The sequence below is a fragment of the Motacilla alba genome, chromosome 20 (genome assembly GCF_015832195.1).
Source record: "Motacilla alba alba isolate MOTALB_02 chromosome 20, Motacilla_alba_V1.0_pri, whole genome shotgun sequence".
NCBI lineage: Eukaryota > Metazoa > Chordata > Aves > Passeriformes > Motacillidae > Motacilla > Motacilla alba.
In genome coordinates, this window is record NC_052035.1 from 1,125,537 (window position 1) to 1,148,384 (window position 22,848).

Genomic DNA, 22,848 nt, shown 5'->3' on the forward strand with positions numbered 1-22,848 from the left:
TGGCACAGCCCCTGGAGCTGGCACTGACCTGCTGTGCCCTTGGTGCCAGGTGCCATCCGTGCCCGCTGCCATCACTCCCTGGCTTTCCCAGTTTCTCTCCACTGGCTGGACATGGACATGGGGCAGGAGACACCTCAGCACTGCACTGCTGGGGCAGTTGTCCAGTTATTACTGTCACCCTCAGCTGGACCAGTGGCAGCTAAGTCAAGACAGCTCATGGATTCTTTGTAGGAGCCGGGGAGATTGCTTATGGAAAGGGGGGCCAGGCATTGGAATGGGCTGCCCAGGGCAAGGGGTGTCACTGTCCCTGGGGGGATTTAACAGTGTGTGGATGTGACATTTGGGGATGTGGGTCAGTGCTGGGTGGTGGGTTGGACTCAATGATCTTAGAGGGCTTTTCCAACCCTAATGGTTCCATGATTCTGTGAGATTTTTTGGTAAGAGCTGCCCAGTCATGTCCCCACTGTGTTCAGCCTTCAGCTCCCTCCTCCCAGAGCCAGCACCACCCTCCTGGAGCTCAGGAGTTGGGACAAGGACCTTCTGTCTGCCCCACCAGCTGCCAAACCAAACCAAACCAAACCAAACCAAACCAAACCAAACCAAACCAGCTCCCTTTGCTCATCTCAGCACTGTCCCAGGGAATCTGCTCCAATGCAAGAGGGAAGAATGACAGAATCACAAACTCACAAAATGACAGAAACTCCTGAGCTGGAAGGGACCCACAAGAGCCATCGAGTCCAACTCCTGGCCCTACACAGGACACCTCCAGGACTCACATGAAATGATTCACCTGCTGAGAGCTCTCCTGGGCCAGGGTGAGAAGCTGAGGTTTGGTGCTTGGCTGGAGCAGAGCAGAGCCCAGACCATGCCTCTGCTCAGACCCCAAGTGCCAAACCTACTGCGGGTCCTACTCACCTCCCATGCACAGGAGAGCCAGGGACCATTAGCACTGGATGAATGGGATGAATTGAAATCAGCTTGGAGACAATCCCCAGGCCAGAGCAGAGGCAGAATTAACCAGCTTATTATTTTTATTTAATGCCCGCATTGTGCCCCCAGATGAATGATTGGTGTGTGGGGCTCTGTGCACAGGGCTGTTATGAAGTTTAATTCATTAGCGCTTGTAAAGTGCCTCGAACTCGTGAGATGAAAGGTGTTCTCAGAGCGCCAGGAGCTGTTCCAGCTCCAGCACTGCGGATCTTTAATAAGGATATTGAACGACTCCTCTGAGCCAGCACATTGCGTTTTAACTTCTTTATGGCTGTTTTTACAAGCAGGATCCTAGAGTGCCAAAAAAAAAAAAAAAGTTGAAAGAGAAAGCCCCATCACAGTGCACAGAGCTGGCTCTGCATAGCCACAGACCGGGGTGTGCCACCCTCAGCCCTGCCCTGGGGGACACTGCCAGGGCTCTGTCCCCATCACCAGCCCCTCCATGGGGACTGGGAGCTGTGACAGCTTTGGAGATGTCACTGGATGGGTGCTGAGAGGGGGTAAGTGGGAAGAAAGGAAGGTCTGGAGGAAGCTAGGGGCTGGCTGCCTGGTTTGCCTGCAGGGTCTGCAAGGGCCTGGCCTGTACTCTATGTCGTGAGTTTGGCTGATGCAAGGGGAGGGGACAGTGGAGGCCATCTGGCCATCCCTGACACCCACTCACCCGTCCATCCATCCATCCATCCATCCATCCATCCATCCATCCATCCATCCATCCATCCTCCATCCATTCATCCTCCATCCCTGCCATCCTGCTCTGGCTCTCTCTGGCACAGTCAGACACCTGGGTGAGTGGAAGATTTTCACAGAATCACAGATTCATGGAATGATTAATGGAAGGGACCTTAAAGCTCAGCCAGTCCCACCCCCTGCCATGGCAGGGACACCTTCCACTGTCCCAGGCTGCTCCAAGCCCTGTCCAGCCTGGCCTTGGACATTTCCAGGGATCCAGGGGCAGCCACAGCTGCTCTGGGCACCATGTGCCAGGGCCTGCCAACCCTCAAAGGGAACAACTCCCTCCCAAAATCACATCTGACCCTCCTCTCTGGCAGGGTCCTGTCCCTCCAAACCCTTGTCCAAAGTCCCTCTCTAGCCCTCTTGGAGCCCCTTTAGGCCCTGGGTGGGGCTCTGGTGTTTCCTGGATCCTTCTCCCCTCCAGGGTAACACTCCCAACTCTCCCAGCCTGGCTCCTGACGGTGTTTCCTGCCAGCCCCATTTCTCTGCTCAGTGCAGCCACTCAGTTTGTGACAGAACCATTGCACTGAGCCCAGCTGTGCCAAGGCAGGAACACAGATCCTTTGGAACACAGGCTTCTCCCACATCCGTCTTCCTGCAGCTACTGCTGCTCAGTTACCTGGCACGGAACCCTGGCTGTGAGTGCACAGAAAACCCTTCCAGCCTCAGCCAGGTGGGAAGAGCTTTCCTTGTCTGAAGTTCCACCTATGGCATCTCCAACTGCTGCTGCATTTCCCACCACAACGGGCTTGGAGAAGAATCTTGTTTAAATGTCCCACTGGGAGGAGAGCGAGCAGCACCAACGAAGGACGCAGGATGTGGCCAAGAAAGCAGTGACTTCTTCCCTTGAGGGAAAAATGGATGCTTAGAAGTGGAGGCTGTGACCTCCTCACCTGACTGCCACTCATTCTTCTCCTACTGCTGCTGCAACCAGCAGAACTCTCCCGTTTCCCTGGGAGCTGCGTTCCCAGATGCTCCACACAGCACATGGAGTGCAGGAGCATCTCCTGCTGCCCTGGAACACCGGGAACAAGCCATGGCCTTGCCCCTGCTCACAGGAGAGGAGGACTCATTGTTTGCTTTAATTATCCCAAAGCTTCTTTACTTGGAGGAAAATAAAATATTTATCAGGGACTTGTGGCTCTGGCGAAGGAGATTATACTCAAATTAAATTTTTAGATGCCTGTAAAATTTAATTGGCCTTAGTGCAGGGCAGTTCCTGTCTCTGACAAGGAGAAGGGTTTCTCTGACCAGCACTCAGCCTTTGGAGAGCTGCCCCTTCCAGCACTCCCAGTGCTGCCCAGGGGTCAGCTCAGGCTGCTGTGCCTGTGCCATGAGCTGTGCCCAGCCTGGCAGCCCCTTCCCCATGTCCTGGGAGCACAGAGAGGTTGATCAGTGTGGGAGAGGACAGAGCTGCCCAGCCCAGCTCCACAGCCCACCACCAGCTCCTCTCCCAACACCTGATGGATGGGTCAGGTCCTCACCAGACTCTGGAGGAACCTGCTCCTGGGACATGTCCCTGACTTCTCTGAGGTTTTTCATGGACAGCCTTTGGCCCTCTCCTAGTCCCCATTTCTGACTGAAATCACTCCTGTCCCCCAGCCTGAGCCTGGCTTGGCCCTTCCCTGGCAGTGTCCCTCCTGCTCAGGGTGTCCAGGGTGATGTCCCTCCTAGGCAGAGGAGCCTTCTCCAGACATCTGGAAAACCCCACTGCCCCTGATGGGATGCTGTGGTGCCACCCTGGTGAGGGGACAGGCGCAGGGCCCTGTGGACACTGTTCCTGCTGGGGAGGGCCCAGGGGCACAGATCAGTTTATAACGACTGAACCGTTTGTTATCCCACACCAGCCTTGCAGAAAATCCCTTTCCTGTGTGTGGAGTGATGGGCTCCGGCTCTCCATTCCTGGGAGTGACACTTTATGTCCAAAAAAAAGCCAAGATTGGAGAAACTGCGCTGCCAAAGGGATGGGGAGCCACTGTCCCAGTCGGGCTGCTCCTGACAGACAGGATCTGTCCCTGTGCTGTTCCAGGCTGCCCTACAGAGCCCTGCTGTGCCCTGCCAGCCTGAGCACTGCTTTAGCTGGGAATCCAGGTCTCCAGGCTCCTGCTCCTTGCCCTCACACTGTGCTCTTCCCATTGTTGCTGACAGCTTTGCCAGAGCTTGGGAAACAGGATTTCATTTTGCTCTTATCCCTGGAGCAGAAACACACAAGCGCCAGGGAAAGAAATCTGAACCACAACGTGGAAATCCAGAGGGATTCAGGTCTGCCATGGCAGGGATCACCCAGTGAAATCCTACACTGAGATCAGAATCAGGGAGTTTGGAAACACATCCTATCCCCTTCGTGCTGTCCTTGGGCTGCCAGCCCCACGTGTGCTCCCCCAGCTCTGCTGCCTTCCCAGCAGTTCAGTGGTTTTCTTTTACAGCCAGCCCTGTCTATGCAGGTTTTTCATTTCAGGATTAATGTCCCCAGTTCCAAAGGCTTCCCAAAGGCTTACAGGGCCATCAAGGGAGTTAACCCTTCCCTCTCCAGCAGGCAGGAATCTCCCCGGCATCACTGAGGGAATTAGAGACATCAAAGGCCCTGTCAGAGCTGGGGAAGGCAGAGACATTCCAAGTCCCAGCAGAGTCTCTGTCAGATTTAAGGAGGACAAATCCTTCAGAGATTTCTCCTTTAAGGAAAACGAGGATGAAAGCATGAGGGTGGCAGGGGTCCGAACAGGCAGAGAGCAGCAGGAGTGAGGTGGGGTTGGGGGCACAAAGGACAGCACAAAGTCTGTCCCCAAGGACACCCCAGAGCCACATCCTGCATGGGAGGGGACCCTGCTGGCCCCAGGATCAGGCTGAGGCACCCACGGGCCACGGGCTGTGGTTGGTGTCCCCAGGGACTGTCAGGTCCTGCCCTGGGATCCCACCAGTGCCCTCCTACTTGGCTCAAGCAACCCCCCAATGCCAAACCCACTCCAGCCCCTCCCCAAATCCACAGGTTCCCATTGGATCCATCAGCCCTTGGGCTGAATACACAACACCAGGCTGTGGATCCATGGAGCAGCTGCCCGGGTAGTGAGTGAATTTAGGGAATATAAGCCAGGCAGGCTCTGGGTCACAAGGCTGTTTTGACAGGAACATTTTGGAGCATCTCAGATAGTTCTGATAAAGTGTCCAAGCCCCACAAGCTGCCCTGTGTGTGTCCCTGGTGCCCCCACCAGGTTGGGCAGCTCAGCCCAGTCCAATCTGGCTCCAAGAGAGGCTGCACAGGGAGCTGCAGGGTTTGCCCAGCCTTTGCAGTCCTCCTCATCTTCAGGGGAGGCTCTTCCTCTCCCCCTTCTCAGGTGGAACACAGGGATGTGCCAGGGATGAGAGACAGTGACATGGTAGCATTTCAGGGACTCAACACCAGAGACCCCTGAGAGCTGCTAGGCAGGGAGAGGGATGGGGAGAGATGGTGTAGGAGCCCAGGGCAAGGTGGAGTGGGATGGGGGCAATGGGTATGACTGGGAGCCCAGGGCAAGGTGAGATAGGAAGGTGGGAATGGCTATGTGAGCCCAGGGCACGGCAGGGTGTTCAGTGCTGGGGTAGGGGGTACCAAGCCCTTTGTCCAGGCTGGTGCTGAGTCCAGGGCTGCCCCTGCCAAGCTGGGCAGGTGCTGGCAGGACCAGGAGTGCTGGACACGGGCACTGTGAGCCTTGTCTGAGCCCTGGGACCTGGGGGTGTGACAGGGCCTGAGTGCTGGTGAGCCCTCCTTGCCCACTGGGAGCTGGGGGGACCCTTGGAACAAGTCCCCAGAACCTGGGACTGGGACTCCTGGGGCCCCACAGCACTGGCTGGACCACACGTCCTCCCCTTGCCCGGGGCTGTCCTGTCCGTGTAACCACGGGCAGCCCCACAATGCCGGGGGTGGGGGACGCTGCTCATGGAGCAATGCTGCAGGGTGCTGAAGGGTGGGGTGATCCCCCAGAGCTCTCTGCAGAGCCTGGACACCCTGCAGGCAACGGCCACGAGACACCTGAGCTCACACACGGAGGGAAGGGTCAAGAAAGAACAAGGAGACATCACAGGAGAAGAAGAGAATCCTCTAGAAGGAGGGACAGGGACACAGTGGATGCAAAGCCCAGCTCATCCCCTTGTCCTTAACACCAGCCGAGCCCCCTGAAAGCTCCCCAGGAGCAGACCTGGATGAAATCACAGCCTGGCAGAATTCATGGACAAACCCAAGGAATGATGGATGCAAGAATTACAGAAATCTTTTTGGTTGATGGGAATGCCCAAATTTCTCCCAAGAGGTCACTGTGGTCACCAGAGCAGTGGTGGGAGCTGGGATCTGTGCCAGGCAGGGAGCTCTGCCAGCTCTGCCAGCTCTGCTGTGGGCACCCCTCGAGCACAGGGCACTCAGCTCTGCATCCAGGGGAAAACAGCAGCAGCAACTGCAGATGGAATCTATTTTTCCAGGGAAAATAGGAACCAAATGGAACGTGGCTGCTGTGTGAATGGCTGCAGCCCCTGGGGAGCGCTGGCTGGGCTCTGTGACCTCTGTCACACCATGAGCTGGGTGATGTTTCTGTGCTTCCCCTCCTGCCACTGCCCCAGACTGGCAGCGTGGGGCAGAGGTCGGAGCAGGGAGTGCAGGGATTGAATCCCTGCCATTCCAGGGACGAATCATGGACTGGAGAAGGACACACCAAAGCACAGCTGGCCTCTTGCAGTCCTGTCTCTCACAAGCTCTTCTCTTCTCCAAGTGCTTCCAAGCAAACTGTCTGGAACTCCAGGATGCCCCAACCCCCCCGGGTCACCAAGCCCAGGGTGTCTGGCACCTGGGAGGAGCCTCTGCTGTGCCCCTGGTGCCAGACACTGCCTGGGGGACACTGGCACACCTGGTCACAGAGCAGGTGAGGGACCACCCCAGAGCCACCTGGGGCTGCCTCAAGCCAGGAGGGCACCCTGGGAGATGTAGGCAGGAATTCCCAATAGCTGTGCACCAGCACTGGCATTTGGGGTCCACACCAAGGCCCCCCAGCCAGGAAGGAGGACAGACCCCACACCCAGGCCCCACATTTTCCCTCCCTGTGTCCCTCAGCTCTGTCTCAGAGAAGTGCCAAGACATCAACAAGGAGGTGAAGTCCCTGCAGAAGCTGTGACACCCCAACACCATCGAGTAACAGGGACCACAGGGACCCTGTGGGACCACAGGGCCTGGGTGACCCCAAGCCATAAGTATGGCATGGATGGGGGGTCAGGACCCATAAGTGGGGATTTTGGGGGTATTAGACACATAAATGGGTCCACCCATTAGGGGCCACCCCAGGAATGGTGTGGGGCACTGGAGGCACCACTAGTGGAGCAGGCAGCAATGTCTCCCTGGTCATGCAGCACTGTCTGGGCTCGGCCCTTGAGGGTCAGTGACAGGCACAGAGCTGTGGGGTGTCCCACAGAACCCGCAGTGCCCCGGGAGCTGCTGCAGGAGGTGGGCACTGAGCTGTGCATGGCTGGCCTGGAGCAACCCCGGAGAGCTGGAAGCATCCATATGGGAACAGAGCACAGAAGGGTTTGCAGGTGGGAGCCCAGAACAATCCTTCACTGGACAAAACAGCTCCTAATCCTATTTTTATGCCATGGTAGGAGCGTGCCCTACAATTCCCAGGGAGGCTCTTACAGGGAGAGAGACATCAGGCACGGAGAAGGAAAAAGGAAAAAGCCGGAGCACCGCAGCCGGAGGGAGGCAGGGCTCGGAGGATGAGAGAGAGACTGAGGGAATCTCATTTGTATGGCCTAGAAAGGCAGCGCTGCAGGGGAACAGGATAACACTGTATAAATATCTAAAGGGCACTTGTGTGAGGAAGGGGAAAAAAGTGACGCATGCAGCAGTCGTGGGAGGGACGCGATGGTCCGGAGCTGGGAACAGCTTCCTGAGGGAGCAGCGGGCTGCTGCAGCCTGGTGGGCAGGAGCAAGGAGGCTGCCAGGGCCTGCATGGGGCTCCAGGGCAGGAGCAGGGGGGACCAGGAAGGAACAGCCTGGCACGAGCAGTTGGTGGCCCTGGCACAACTGGGAGGCTGTGGTGGCACTGTCCCCGCAGCCCCCAGCAGTGACCAGCGCTGTCCAGATCTCTGAGGTGCTGTTCCTGCTGGCTCAGCACAGAGCTCCGAGTGCCCTGGCAAAGCCTGACCTGTCCATTCCCTCTGCCACAGCTTCCCAAAGGATAGAATCATTGAGGCTGGAGAAGCCCTCTGAGACCGTTGAATTCAATCCTTAAGGCAGCACTGCCAAGGCCACCACTAAGCCATGTCCCCAGATGCCACATCCACACGGTTTTTGAACACTTCCAGGATGGTGACTCCACTGCTGCCCTGGGCAGCTGTGCCGGTGCCTTGCTATGAAGAAATTTTCCCTAATACCGAATCCAAACCTTCCCTGGCACAATCTGAGGACTGAGGCATCGAAAAGCCGAATCCTTTCTAGCATAGAAATTCCCTGCAAAATTCCAGCCTGAGGCTGACCTGCTTCCCCTTGGCCATGAGGAACCTGCCTAGGCTGGTTTTGGGTGTCCTTGGAGCACAGCCCCCCAGGCTGGGCTTTGTGGGATGGGCAGGAACCACAGTGGTGCCAGAATGGAGTGTGCTCCCATCCCTGTCTGCATTCCTGCCCCTCTCCTGGCTCTTCCCTGCAAATTTGAGCTGCTTTTCACAATCACATTTGCTTTTTCTTCTTCAAAATAAAAAAAATAAAAAAAAAAAAAAGAAAAAAGGTTTTCTCTGTGCTGTTGCCATGTGCAAACCCACACAAACACCAGGAAAAGCCGGCGCTGGCTCCGCAGAGCCCGTGCCCGCAGAGCCCCTGTCACAGGCAGAGCCGGGAAACAGGAGAAAAATAGATTTTCCCTTCAGCCCTTCCAGACACATGACTGAGACTTATTATAGCAATAACAGGCACAGGGGGTTCGCAGAGGCTGTCCCTGTGTGTTCCTCCCCTCGCTGCTGAGCCCCTTCCCTCCCCAGGGAAAGTGGGGCAGATTCTGTGCCAGCTGCCCCAGGGCTCAGCAGAGCTCGGGAAGGATTCCCGGGGACAGGAATCCCTCAGGCTCCAGTGGGAGGGAAGCCATGGAGCAGAGCTCCATCAAAAGATGGTGCTCCTGAGGAGCATGGGGGATGTTCAGCTTGAAGAAGGGAAAGATTCAGGGGGAGCTCAGAGCCCCTTCCAGTGCCCAAATGGGCTCCAGGAGAGCTAGAGAAGGACTGGGGACAAGGGTCTGGAATGCCAAGACAAGAAGGAATGGCTTCCCACTGCCAGAGGGCAGGGTCAGATGGGATTTTGGGAGGGAATTCTCCCCTGTGAGGGTGGGCAGGCCCTGGCACAGGGTGCCCAGAGAAGCTGTGGCTGCCCCTGGATCCCTGGAGGTGTCGAGGGCCAGGCTGGACATTGAGGCTTGGAGCAGCCTGGGACAGTGGAAGGTGTCCCTGCCATGGCAGGAAGTGACACTGGATGAGCTTTAATGTCCCTCCCAGCCCGAGCCATTTTAGGATTTACCTAGGATTCCCAGCTGTTAAGCTGTCTCTGAGCCTGGTGCATGTCCCTGACCCCCAGTTTGCAACAACACAGCACAAATCACAGAATTTGTGTGTGCTGGCACTGGCAGCCCTTCCTTCTCCTCCTCCTCTTCCTCCTCCTCCTCCTTCTCCTCTTCTTCCTCTTCCTCCTCCTCCTTCTCCACCTCCGGCTCTGTCTCCATCTCCTTCTCCTTCCCCTCTTCCTCCTCCATCCTCACCCACCAGCCCAGCTCTGGGGGACCATGGGCACACACTGCCAGGGGCAGGAGCTCCAGCAGATCAGCCTTTGGGATGATTATCCTGCATGCACTTATCTCCAAAGCTTTGAAAACACCAGCATGTCTGGATATGCCCATTCCTGAGTGCATTTGTAATTACCCAGGCTCCTGGGAGGAGGGAAACCCGTGCTGCTGCCCCTGGAACTCCTGCCCAGCCAGCTGTGGGTCGTCATGGAAACCACATCTGTCACTCATTTCTCCCCAGGCCTGTTAAACAATCCAGGTCACCCCAGCCTTCCCTACTGGGCTGTGTGCCCACCCCGGATTTTGCTCTCCCCTCTGCTTTGATGCCACTGTACCCCCAAAGAGCAGCCGAGGCTGGCTCCTTTGCCAGCAGCCAGGGAAGGGGGAGCACCCCAGTGCCTGGGCAGGGCAGACAGCTCCCAGCACACTGCTGAAGAGAACAGCAGTGACAACAGAAGGGCACAGGGCAGGTGTCACTGTTCACTGAATCCTGGCAGATCCATCCAGTGCAGTGTGGGTATCACAGCTGGGAAGGGCTGTCTGTGTGTCCTGTCTGTGTTTGTGTGCCCTGCCTGTGTCTGTGTGTTCTGTCTGTGTGTCCTGTCTGTGTCCGTGTGCCCTGTGTGTCCTGTCTGTGTCTGTGTGCCCTGTTTGTGTCTGTGTGTCCTGTTTGTGTCTGTGTGTCCTGTCTGTGCCTGTGTGCCCTGTTTGTGTCTGTGTGTCCTGTCTGTGCCTGTGTGTCCTGTCTGTGTGCTCTGTCTGTGCCTGTGTGTCCTGTCTGTGCCTGTGTGCCCTGTTTGTGTCTGTGTGCCCTGCTTGTGTCTGTGTGTCCTGTCTGTGTCTGTGTGTCCTGTCTGTGCCTGTGTGTCCTGTCTGTGCCTGTGTGCCCTGCTTGTGTCTGTGTGTCCTGTCTGTGCCTGTGTGTCCTGTCTGTGTGCTCTGTCTGTGTCTGTGTGTCCTGTCTGTGCCTGTGTGTCCTGTCTGTGTGCTCTGTCTGTGTCTGTGTCTGTGTGTCCTGTCTGTGTTTGTGTGCCCTGTGGGCGTGTTCCCTGTCTGTGTCCGTGTGCCCGGGCTCTCCTTGGGCCCTGTGGCCCCAGGACTCAGAGCTCTGCCCTCACTGCCCTGCCCTCGCTGGGCTCCTGGGAACAGAGCCAGGGCAGCACCTGCTGGGCACTACAGAACCACGGGAGCCCAGAACAGTTTGGGTGGGAAAGGATCTTAAAAATCATCTTGTTCCACCCTTGCCATGGGCACAGACACCTTCTACCAGGCTGGACGGGTCTTGCAGCCCCATCCAGCCTGGCTATGAACACTTCTAGGGATCCAGGGGCAGCCACAGCTTCTCTGGGCACCCCATGCCAGGGCCTCAACAGCTGGGCACAGCTCCTGCCCTGCCCAGGGCACCTAGCCCTGCTCAGCACAGCCCTGCAGGGCTAGTGTGAGCCCACAGACCTGAGCAGGAGGCTCTTCCAAGGTCACTGCAGAGGGTGTAGGGGCAGGGGAAAATGAGGAACCACCCCCAGTGTGGGTCCGTTGGGGATCAGCTGGACCCACAATGTTTTTCTTGGTTGCACATGAAGGGCTTCACCACCGCATTCCCAGAGCCAGCTTACTCAGAGTCCCTCACGATAGAGCCAGGCTGGGAGAGCTGAGGATGTTCAGACTGGGGATGAGAAGGATCCAGGGAGAGCTCAGAGCCCCTTCCAGTGCCCAAAGGGGCTCCAGGAGAGCTGGAAAGGGACTGGGGACAAAGGGCCTGGAAGGACAGGACAGGGGGGAAGGGCTTCCCACTGCCAGAGGGCAGGGTCAGATGGGATTTTGGGAAGGAATTGTTGCCTGTGAGGGTGGGCAGGCCCTGGCACAGGGTGCCCAGAGAACCTGTGGCTGCCCCTGGATCCCTGGAAGTGTCCAAGGCCAGGCTGGACAGGGCTTGGAGCAGCCTGGGATAGTAGAAGGTGTCCCTGCCATGGCAGGAAGTGACACTGGATGAGCTTTAATGTCCCTTCCAACCCAAACCATTTGGGGATTCCATAATTCCCTGATTCTCCACTTTCCTTCATCACTCCTCCACAATTTTAACTCTTTTAGCCAACCTGAAAAAAGAGGGGAGTGAGTGACCCCGACGTGACTGCAGCCCCCTGTGCTGTGCCAGGGGCTGTGTCTGTGTCTGCTGTGGGACATGGGGCTGTGCCTGGTGGCACTGGGACACTCTCAGGGGTCAGGGCCAGCTGTGCAAAGCAGAGGGGAGTGGAGGGTGAGGGGTGGATGCTCAGGGATGTCACACACAGGGGTGATGCAGGGGTGATGCAGGACAAAGGGATCAGCCCCAGGGAGCCCTTCCAGGGGGGCTTTTCTCCAGGAAAGCTGCTTTTCCCCAGCAGACACCAGCCCAGAGAAGCAGCCGTGGCTCCTTCAGAGCTGAGGCTGCAGCTGAATCCCTACCCAGATGCCTCCTGGATCAGGAAGGATTTATCCTGCTCCCAGGCCTGTCCTGAGGCACAAGCAAAGCCCTTGGGTGTGCCTGGCAGAGGCTCCTCAGCCAAGGACATGCTAAACTGGCCAGGATCAGATCCTCCCATTCCAGCCCAGACTGGCTTTGGCTCCTGGCAGGGATTCAGCTGCAGCCCCAGCCCTGGAGGAGCCTTCCCAGCACCTGCTGGGATGCTCTGCACAGTGCACCCCAGGGTGCAGGAGGGGGGTGTTGGCCCCTGCTGAGGTGCTCCTGGGCTGTGGCATGGAGTCAGGGCACTGCTGGGACTGTTCCTGAGCCAGCATATCCCACACTGCATCTTACTGCAGAGCAGAGGGAAGGAAAGGAGCTCTAGGAGAGATCCAGGCACAGAGCACCTGCCCTGGTGCCTGGGAGTGAGCCCTCAGGGGCTGGGCTGGGCCATGATGGCCCCAAGGCCTGCACCAGGTGCTGGGGCTGCATCAGGACCATGGAGGAAGCTCCAGCTCTTTCCTGCAATGAAGGAGCCAGCCTTTGTCACCCTCAGGTGACAAGGAGGAGCCCTTCCAGGGGCTCCAGGGCAGGACTGCCTGCTCCACTTGCAGCTCCTCTCCAGACCAGAAGTGCTGCTCCCAGTCCAGCACATCGTCCATCCCAGGGGCTGCCACGCACTGAGCAGGGGAACAGCCCGTCCCCAGCATGTCCCCAGCTGTCTCCAGCCTGTCCCCAGCATGCCCTTGTGCCCCAGTGCTCAGCCTGGGCAGGGGAGACATCAGCTCCCACCTCATACTGGGGCCAGAGGGATCTGTTCTCTTCCTGCCTAACGTCTTTCCCTGGCTGTGTCCATGGCCCCAGACCCTGTGCCACCCCCTGTCCCCTGTCCCCACGACCAGAGCCGGAGCTGAGCGCTGAGGGCGGGCACGGAGCCCTGTCCAGGAGGGGCTGTTTGAGCACTAATTAGATCCCAGGAAACCTCCTGGACGGCGAAGCTCCAGCCCTGCCACCCCCTCAAGACATTGTCCATGCCTGGATTGCTGCCTGATTCCCATCTCCATAATTCACCCTAATCCTTCGGAGCGGCTCTGGCAGGCTCAGCTCATGGCTCACTGGGTTTGATCCCCACTCCAGCGGCGCTAATGAGGCCAATGGCACAGAGCGGGACACGTGGATGCTCCCAGGCACGGATTCCCCAGCCATCCCACCATATGTTCCCAACCTGCTCTCCTCTTCCACCCTCACCCCGCGCAGCACTGGGGGACCCCAAAACCCACGGGAGGAAGAGGAGGGGAGGAAAGCTGTCCCCTGGGCTAGGTGGGCTCAGAGCCCTTTGTCCCCTCGGGTCCCAGCTGCGGCCAGGGCAGGGCTCAGCAGGGCTGGAGGACCCGAGGGAAGCTGGGATTTTGGATGAGAGGAGGGGACAGATCCCGCTCAGAGATGTGGCACCTGGTGTCATCTTCAGGGACAGCACATCTGCCCCGACCCAAGCCACGGGGACAGCTGGGCAGGAGACCAGACACAGCCCTCCAAACATCCCACATGCCTGGAGCCACCCCTCGCTGTCACACCTGCGGGATGGGGACAGGAGCCAGCCCTCGCTGTCTTGCCTGCAAGATGGGGACAGTCGTGCCCAGGTCCCCACACGTGTCCCCCAAGGGCCACCTCTCCCGGGTGGCAGTTGGAGCTGAGCACAGAGCCCAGCACAGCTGAGGCAGCGCTGCCACCCTCACACTCCTCGAGCATCCCCCCGGCCCTCCAGCTGTGTGACAGGAGAGGGGAGCTGAGGGGACCCTAAACACCCCCCAAGTGCCCCTCCACGGCCTGCCAGCCCTGGGTGTTGGGCAGGAGAGGTTTCAGAGAGGTTTCAGAGAGTTTCTGGAGAGCCCAGGGCCTGGAGCAGGACAGAGCCCTGGCTCAGGATGAGCCCAAGCATTCAGGGCTCCCTGTGCCTCTGTGCTGTGCTGTGCCTCAGAGGAGGCAGCACAGCCACCACCCTAAAGCCTCCTCAGCTTTAGGGGCTACTGGAAAGGGCTTGAGCCACCAGCCAGGCCCCCAGGTTCTGTTTCCCCCAGTCCCCAAGCCTGGCGGTGCCTGTGGGAAGCAGACCCTGCCATGGCTCCTTGGGCATCTGCCAGCAGGGAAAGGTGCTCTGCAGAGGCACTCAGCGCCCAAATTAGCCACACTGGGCTCAGTCTGAGATTCTGACAGCGGATGCCAAATTTATTTCCAAACGCACTGTGGAAATGTCAGCGTGCTGGTCGGAAGGAATCGGGTACATGCTCCCTTTTAAATAGCACCAAGCATATGGGAGGAGGATGATTAGATTGCTTCCAAGCTGCCAAATTTCTTTGCTGCAGCTAAAAATCTTCTCCAAAATGTCCCAGCCCACAGTGTTTCTCAGCACTGAAGTCTGTGCCGAGACTTTGCCATTGACAGTTGTGCTCTGAGCAGGAAAACACACCTCTCCCGAACGCTCCTGGGGGTCCCAGCTCCCCAGGGCTCTCCAAAGGGGGGCTTTGCCTCCTCTCAGAAGCTGGAGAAACTCCTCCCCTCCTGCCAACCCACCCTTTGTGAGGGAGCAGAGCTCCTGATGTAGAATCACATAATAATTTGGGTTGGGAGGGACCTTAAAGCTTATCTAGCTCCAGCCCCTGCCATGTACATCCAGTCCAGAGGGACAAAAGCAGCCCAGCAGCTGCTGGCAAACCAGGAGAGCAGGGAACGTCCCTTCACCTTCCTGGGCTTCCATGGAAATGTGTCCTGCAGTGTCCCCAGCAGTGCTCCAGCACAGACCCCAGTGCTCCAGCACAGATCCCCACAGCTCCCACTCTGACTTGGCCAGGTGACAGCACAGGTGACAGCACAGGTGACAGCTCGGGAGGGAGCAGGGCATCCTCCACTGCCAGGATGAGGCTCAGGCCTGCTCAGCGGGGTGTGGGGGCAACGAGGGTGGGAGGAGATGGGGCTGTGCTCTGGACTCCATGCTCAACCCTGAATGTCCTGCCTGGGTCAAGACACCCAGAGCCCAGAAATTCCGAGGCATTCCCTACAGATCACCCCACACTCCCCCTCAGCTCAGGGGGAAGCAATGGGAGCCACCACAGCCCATTTTCCCAGGATCAGCAGCCCAAAGCACTGTGATGTCCCTCAGCCCAGCCTCAGGAAAGGGGTGACCTTGGGATCACCCAAACCTTCTCTGCCCCATGGAGGGACTCAGGAGGGACAAACATCTGCTCTGGGCCTGGCAGGGCATCCTTCTCCCCATGGGTGACACTGAAGCTTCTGCAGGGAGAAGAGCATGGTGGCTTTCCCAGGAGAGGATATGACCGACATCCCCCAACACAGGGATGGTTTCCTCTCCCACCCAGCCTGTGGGAATTCCTGCCAGTCCTCTGGGAATTCCTGGTTCACTAAGGACCCCTGTCCTTAGTGAGGGACACTGTCCCTCCAAAACCAACCTCCACCAGCCACCCTCACTCTCCCAGCAAGACCTGAGGGCACCAGGAGCCATGTCCTGCCTTTGGATGTGGGACTGACCTGTGACACCTCGGGGCCCTTCCTCCTGCCAAGCACCCACCCACGGATCACACACAGGTCTGCTGGATCCCAGACCCCAAACTCCCTGTCCCACACCTGCACTGCCTCCCCATAGTGCTCTCCATGCCCAGGACACCAAGAAAGGCATTCAGTGATGCCAGCCATGCCAGCTGTGCCAGCCATCCTGTCCCTGCTCAGGGGGCTGAGGGAATCCAGTGCTGGAAGGAGACAGAAGCCCCAAACCAGCACAGAGCAGAGCATCACCTCCATGGTTCCAGGACAGAGCCCTGTCCCCGGGGCACAGTGCCCAGAGGGTCTCCATGGTCCCTCCTGGAAGGGAGAGGGTGCCAGAGGCAGGACTGGCCCCGGAGCTGGCACGGGGCAGGGCAGGGGCGTGGAGCCCAGCCCGTGGGAGCACAGCCGCTCCCGGCTCCGCTCGCTGCCCACGCTGCCGCGTGGCAGGTGGGAGGTTTCCTCTGCATTGCAAATCCCTTCTCGTGTGAGTGCTGCAGTGTTGCTTGGGAGAAAAACAACCCCTCTGGAGCGAGCCCAGGGCTCCGGAGCAGCACCAGCACCTCCTCCTGCCCCAGGCAGGCCTTGGTTCCCTTCCCAGGGTGCCTGGCTGGGGAGATAAAGCCAAAGCTTCCCTGGCAGGCAGCCTGGTGGGAGCAGCACTAGCCGTTCCCATTTTCCTGTGCTTGTCTCTGGCACAGACAGCCCCAGCTGAGCTCTTCCTCCAGACCTGGGAGTGGGAGGAGGAGGAAAAGGCAGCGGGAAGAAGGCTCCCTGGTCTGCAGCAGCTGGCTGGAAGCAGACAAGGGCTTTGGGAAGGGTGGAGCATCCCTGGGTGCACGGACCAGGTGCTGAGGGGGTTCTGGGCCACAGAGACATGGATCCAGGTCTGGGGGAACCTGGACTGGGGGTGGAGGGATCTGTTCCATTTTGGCATCTGCTGCTGGGCAAGCTGCTCACCTGCACAGGGCAGGGTCGGTGCTGAGTCCCCAGGAGCAGGGCTGCCCCTTCCCAGAGCTGTAATTCCATGCTGGAAGCCATCCACTGCCAATCCCAGCCTACTGATGCATCCCCACACCACCAGCCCCTGGCAGCTCGTTCTCCTCCCAGACTCATGGCACTGCTGGGCTGGGGAGATCTTCCCAGAACCCACAGAGAAACAACCCCCACATCTGCTGGTGCATGAGATCCCCCATTGCCAGGGGTTTGGGAGCCACCCGAATGTTTGGCACAACTCTCCAGGAAGACAAAGACTGGATTTGTGTTCCTCAGGGACTGCTGGATGGAGGAATCCAGGGACAGCATCCTCTTTTCCAGGGGGCAAGTTTTCAGGGGATTCAGCCCAGGGCAGGAGCACTGTGGAGCCCAGATTCAGGAAATACAGGGACCCCCTCAGGAGGAGATCTGCCCCTAAAATCCATGGCTCTTCCTGCTCTGGGCACTGGGACACCAAGCAAAGGGGATGCAGGGAGAAAACTCCTGTAGGCTTGGTCCAGCCCACCCATTCTTAGTGGGAATGTTCATGCTGATGGGAGCTGAGGAGGAGGAAGAATAAAACATCAAACCCTGAAAACAAGGGACAGCAACCCCTAGTAGCAGAGCCGTGTAGGGGGCAGGGTCCTGGGGGAAGATTCCAGGCACCAAAGATTCTGGGAAGAAGCCCTGAGGCATGTGTGGGATCCACCTGCCCTCAGTGGAGCCTGTGGGTCTGGCTCTGCCCCATCTTCCCAGCACAGTATCCACCACCACACCTTTCTGGATTCAGGCAATTTTTTAGGACAAATCCCTCCATCCATCCATCCATCCATTCATCATCCATCCATCCATCCATCCATCCATCCATCCATCCATCCATTCATCATCCATCCATCCATCCATCCATCCATCCATTCATCATCCATCCATCCATCCATCCATCCATCCATCCATCCATCCATCCATCCATCCATTCATCATCCATCCATCCATCCATCCATCCATCCATCCATCCATCCATCCATTCATCATCCATCCATCCATCCATCCATCCATCCATCCATCCATCCATCTCTGCCTGCTTGCCTCTGTCCTCCAGTCATCTCTCTGTCCACAGTTTCCTCTTTTATCTCCACACAACCCAAATCCACTGCCTGTCTGGATCGCTGCTTATCCCAGAGAATCTCCATTTATCCACTCCTGAGTGCCCGAGGGTTTCTCCCCAGGGCAGGTGGTGTGTGACTCCTGCTTTGGGTTGAGCCAGAAGATGGATCTGCAGCGCTTTGCTTGCACACTCACTGCTCTGGAAGCGTGGCACAGGCAATAGACACCAAGCCTTAACATCCATCCCGGCCTTACCCATCCCCAAAGCAGGAAATGCCACCATTCCCACACAGGGGTATCCCAGTGGCATGGGCAGGGCAGGAGCACATCCCATGCACACAGCTCTGGCCTGACCCTTGAGCAACACAAGCAAAGACATCTCCAGGGCTCTTGTACCCTCTCGTCCCAGGTGGAGAGGGATTGGAGAGGGATCACCACTCTCCTGGTCAGGAGCAACAGGAGGGGCTGAAAGGCATTGAGGAGAGAGGCTGGGGGGCACAGAGAAAAGAGGCTGGGCACACACATGCTGTAGGCATACGTGGAGTTTTTTCCCTCACCCTTTCCTTACAGGATAGAGAAGGGGAAAAAAAAAGAAGGAAAAAAAATAGCAAAATAAAGCAAACCCAACAACTCCAATTTCTCTCTTAATGAATAAATGAAATGCATCCCAAGAGGCAATTAAGTGCTTCGAACCAAACATGTGTCACATACATTAAAAAAACAACCCAGAGAGAAATCCAGCAGCTGCAGTGAAGGGAAGGAGGCAGCTGATGACTGCTGGGGGCAGGGAACTGGGGCTGCTGCTCCCACCATGGTGTTCTGGTCCCCCAGGGGAAGGGAATCCCACCCAGGGGGTCTGGGGAACCCCCAATACCCAGAGGCATTCCCAGAGGTTTCTCCCACCCTAAGGACATCACTGCCCTGTGAACCTTGCACCTTTGTGCCCCATGGGGACTAGGACCATTTGCTCCCAAGTCTTCCCAAATCCCAAAGCAAGTTTTGTCTCATGATCCCTCTTGATGTCACCTCCAGGGAACACCCAAACCCACCTGACCTCCTGTCCTTTGTCCCTGTCCCTGGTGCTGCCCGGAGTGTGGCTGTGTCCCAGTCTTCACCAGGCACTGCCCAGCTGACACTGCTCAGAGGAGGAGGAGGGCTGAGGAAGGCTTCCCTGCTGTACAGAGGGGCTGTGATTGGGTTGGGCAGGGCCTGAATCCTCAACCCAGCACAGCAGCCACCCTATGGGTTGGTGTCTGACCTCCATCCTCATCCCCAAATCTCCTTCACATCCCTGCACAACTGCCAGAGTCTTGATATTGCGAGAGCCCTCCAGAATCCAGCCTGCAGAGCTCTTCTTCCAGAATGGCCCAGAAGGCTACAAAGACCCCCTTTGACTGGCCCAAAGAGGGGCAAAGAGATCAGCTTGGCTAAAAACCCCCATGGATTTTCCTGTGAAACAACTCACAGCAGCAGCTGCAGTGAGGAAGTGCTGTGCTGGGAGGGCCCTGAGCTCCCCACACTGAGCTCTTTGGGGAAGCTGTGCTTTACTTCTGGGTGGTGGCACAGCAGGACAGGACTCCCACAGCAGGACAGGGCAGCCACTGCAGGACAGGGCTCCCACAGCAGCCCCTGCAGCACTCCCATCCCTTGGGCTCCCACAGCTGCTGCCAGGCTGTGAAGGACAATTCCCCAACACGCTTTGGATGCTCACTGGGTTTTCTGCCCATCTTCTCCCCTTGGGAGGCCATAGAGAGTCTCCCAGACTCCTTGTTTGGGTGGGCTGGGCTGATGTAGCTGGTGTCACCTTCTGGAACACACCAAGAAATCTTTCCTGATCCGAGAAAGCCATGGGATTTATTCCTCTGCAGGTCTGCCCTGTGTGTTCACCCTGCCTGCTGCTTTCAGAACACGTCCCTTCCCCATGGGCTGCCACAGCTCTGCCCAAGCCCAGAGCCCTGTCCTTTCCTGAGTGGGAACACAGGCTTCCCGTGGGCTGGCAAGTTCCCTGCAGGAGTCTCCTTCTCTGGCTAGCCAGAGTGCTGAACCTCTGCACCCTGCTCATGCCCATCGTGCCCACAGCAAGCCCAGAGCTCGGGGAGCCCATGCCAGGCTGAGGGTGCAGAGCCCAGGGCAAACCACAGCCAGCACAGCCCCAGGGAGCCCATGCTGGGGCTGTGGGTCTGCTCCCCACGTGGCTCATGGCTGGGGCTCCCTATGGGCTCTGCCCTCACTGCTCCTGGGCTCTGGCATTGCTCACAGCCCTCCCTGCCCCAAGGACACCTGGAACAGTGTCCTGCAGAGTCCGCAGCAGTGTCCTCCAGCCACCCTGTGTCCCCAAGCTGGGGCACTGCCAGCACCTCACAGCAGCTCAGCCCTGTTCCCTTAACAGCCCTGTGCCCCTGCCCTGCCAGCAGTGCCTCTGCTGCCACACTGGGCAGAGAGCAGCATCCCACGAGAGGACACAATCCCCAGCGTCCACAGCCTCCTCGTGCTCCTCGCCCACAGAACACCCAGAGCCACCCCGTCCCCAAAGTCCTGCCCCGAGCACTCACAGTCTGGGCGTGGCTCTCGTGGGTGGCACAGCTCTCCCGGGTGGCACAGCTCTTGCAGGTGGCACAGCTCTCGCAGGTGGCACTGCTGCTGCAGGATGCTGCCGTCATCCGCGGGGGGCGAGGGGACGCTGGTGGCCCATGTGCTGGCTGTGGGTGGTGGCAGCTCAGTGACCGCGCTCACCGGGGGCCTCAGGCTGAGGAGGGACAACACACACGTGAGCCCAGGGAGCTGTGGATGCACCCCAGTGTCTATCCTGGCTCAGAGCACAGAACTGTTAAGGTGGGAAAGATCTTTTAGATCACCAAATCAAGCCAGAACTGCCACCATGTTCAGCACCAGCCCCTGTCCCCAGGTGCCACTCGCCTTTTGGGCACTTCCAAGGACAGTGACTCCACCACTGCCCTGGGCAGCTGTGCCAGTGCCTGAGCACCCTTCCCATGAAGAAATTTTCCCTAATACCCAAACCTAAACCTCCCCTGGCACAGCTTGAGGCTATTTCCCCACATCTTGTCCCTGCTCCCAGGGAGCAGAGCCTGATCTCCACCTGGCTGTCCCCTCCTGTCAGGGAGTTGTGCAGAGCCAGAAGGGTCCCCCTGAGCCTCCTTTTCTCCAGGCTGAGCCCCTCAGCTGCTCCTGGTGCTTCAGCCCCTTCCCCAGCCCTGTTCTCTTCTCTGGACACGCTCCAGCCCCTCAAGGTCTCTCTGGTTGTGAGGGGCCCGAACCAACCTGGGGCTCCACAGAGCTGCTCTCAGCAGTTTGAGGAGAAATGGGGTTCAAGGTTTGAGAAGAGCCAGAGATGGCCCTAAGAAGGGCAGGGCACCTCCCTGCTGCTCTCTGCCAGCCTGGCTGCTGCAGCAGGGACAGGCACATCTGTCCTTCCCATGCACTTCCCAAAGAGCAGCTTACACCCGGATCAGATTAGGGGAAGAAAACTGCATTGCAATAAATCCAGGGAGGGAACTGGCTGCTGGGCCTTTAATCTGAGAGGAGCCTTCAAGATAAGAGCATTAGGAGGGGATGAAGCACTCTTGGTGCAGGGATGGTCGGGCTGGTCCCTTGTCTGGGATTTGGCAGAGGGTGATGGCTGTGCCATGCCCTGGGACCTTGGAGGATGCCACATGTCCTGCCACACCTGAGCAGCTCTCCATGGCTGCAGGACAGGGCACAGCACTCAGAGCATTGCTACAAATGACAGTAGCTGGAATCCCAAGTGGGAAGGACAGCACTGTGCTCAGTGGGACACCTCGGGGCCAGGTGGGATCTGTCCTACAGCCCCTCCTTCCGTGAGGGGACCAGTCCAGAGCTGAGTGCACCTCAGCCCCAAGCAGCCACTGGATCCCCTTCTCCGGGAGGTTCCTCTCTGGAGCGTGGGCCAGGAGGCACAGTGCACATGGCAGGGCTCTGCTCCTCCCCCAGAGCCATCCTCACCTGGGTGACCTCCAGCCCAGCCCATGCTGGGGATGGGACAGGAGCTGCTCCACAAGACAGGAAGAAGCTGCCTGCTCTCCAGCTCGCTCTTTGGGAGAGGCAGGCACCTTTCCTCGTGTCCCCACAGCAGCACTGGGGGACAGGGAAGGGGAAGTATCCACCTGCTTCCCCGGGAAGGCTGAGGGGAGCTGCCTGCTCCCACCCACCTGCAGGAGCCACCTGGGATGCGCTCAGTGCTGAGAGCTTAGGGGGAAGGCCTCCCCTGCCAGGGGCTGGACAGGGGCACCAGTGAGGGCTGGGGAGGAGGGGACAGAGGCTGGGGTGGCCCCTCCTGTGCTCTGCCAGCTCAGCCAGAGATGGATGGAACCGGCCCTGCAGCCTGGTGTAAGTAATTGAGGGATGAACATTTGTAAGGCAAGAGACAGCTGGATTTAAAAGGTGAAGCCCAAAAAGCAAATGAAAAGAGAATCACTGATGATGGATGGGAAGGCAGTGCCCGAGTCCAGCTTCTCCCTGGATGCACTAGTGAGCAGCAGCAAGGCAAGGTGAGCTGAGATCAAGCCATGGCAAAAATCTGGGCAGCCATGGGGGCTTGGAATCACAGATAAATAAAGATTGGAAAATCCCTCTAAGATCATTGAATCCAACCCTTAACCCAGCACTGCCAAGCCCACCGCTAACCCATGGCCCCAGGTGCCACAGCCACATGTTTTTTGAACACTTCCCAGGGATGGTGACGCCACCACTGCCCTGGGCAGCTGTGCCAGTGCCTGAGCACCCTTTCCATGAAAAAATGTTCCATAATATCCAGTCTAAAACTCTGCCGGTGCAACTTGAGGCCATTTCCTCTCATCCTGTCCCTGCTCCCTGGGAGCAGAGCCCGACTCCCCTGGCTGTCCCCTCCTGTCAGGAGTTTTGCAGAGCCAGAAGGTGCCCCCTGAGCCTCCTTTTTTCCAGCCTGAGCACCCCCAGCTCCCTCAGCTGCTCCTAGACCCTTCCCAGGCTCATCCCCTCCCCTGGCTGCAGAGGCTGTGCTTGTGGAGAGGTGCCTAGGTGCCAGTGCTGCGTCCCCAGAGGTGCCTCTTCCCCTGCACTGCCAGGGCCTGCCCCGGCCCCCGCAGAGCTCCCAAACATCTGCCCTGAGTGTTCCCTGAGGCACTGCAGCTTGCTTTGCTAATTGCTACTGATCGGATGCTTCCTTGGCAAGGTGGGAAAGACATTTGGGTCGGAAAAAAGTAAATTCAGTTTGTAAGACAGAAGAATTCCCAACTACTCCGTCTGCATGAGGGA

General features: G+C 58.2%; 1 protein-coding gene across 7 annotated transcripts in view; it reads right to left on the reverse strand.

Annotated features, from left to right (window-relative positions):
• DLGAP4 (DLG associated protein 4) overlaps nt 1-22,848 on the reverse strand; it is a 266,306-nt gene that overhangs the window by 99,587 nt on the left and 143,871 nt on the right. For all 7 annotated transcript variants that reach the window (XM_038158946.1, XM_038158941.1, XM_038158945.1 and 4 more), the window contains exon 2: nt 20,130-20,323. The gene's annotated coding sequence lies outside the window, so the exon portion shown is untranslated. The remainder of the gene's footprint in view (nt 1-20,129; nt 20,324-22,848) is intronic.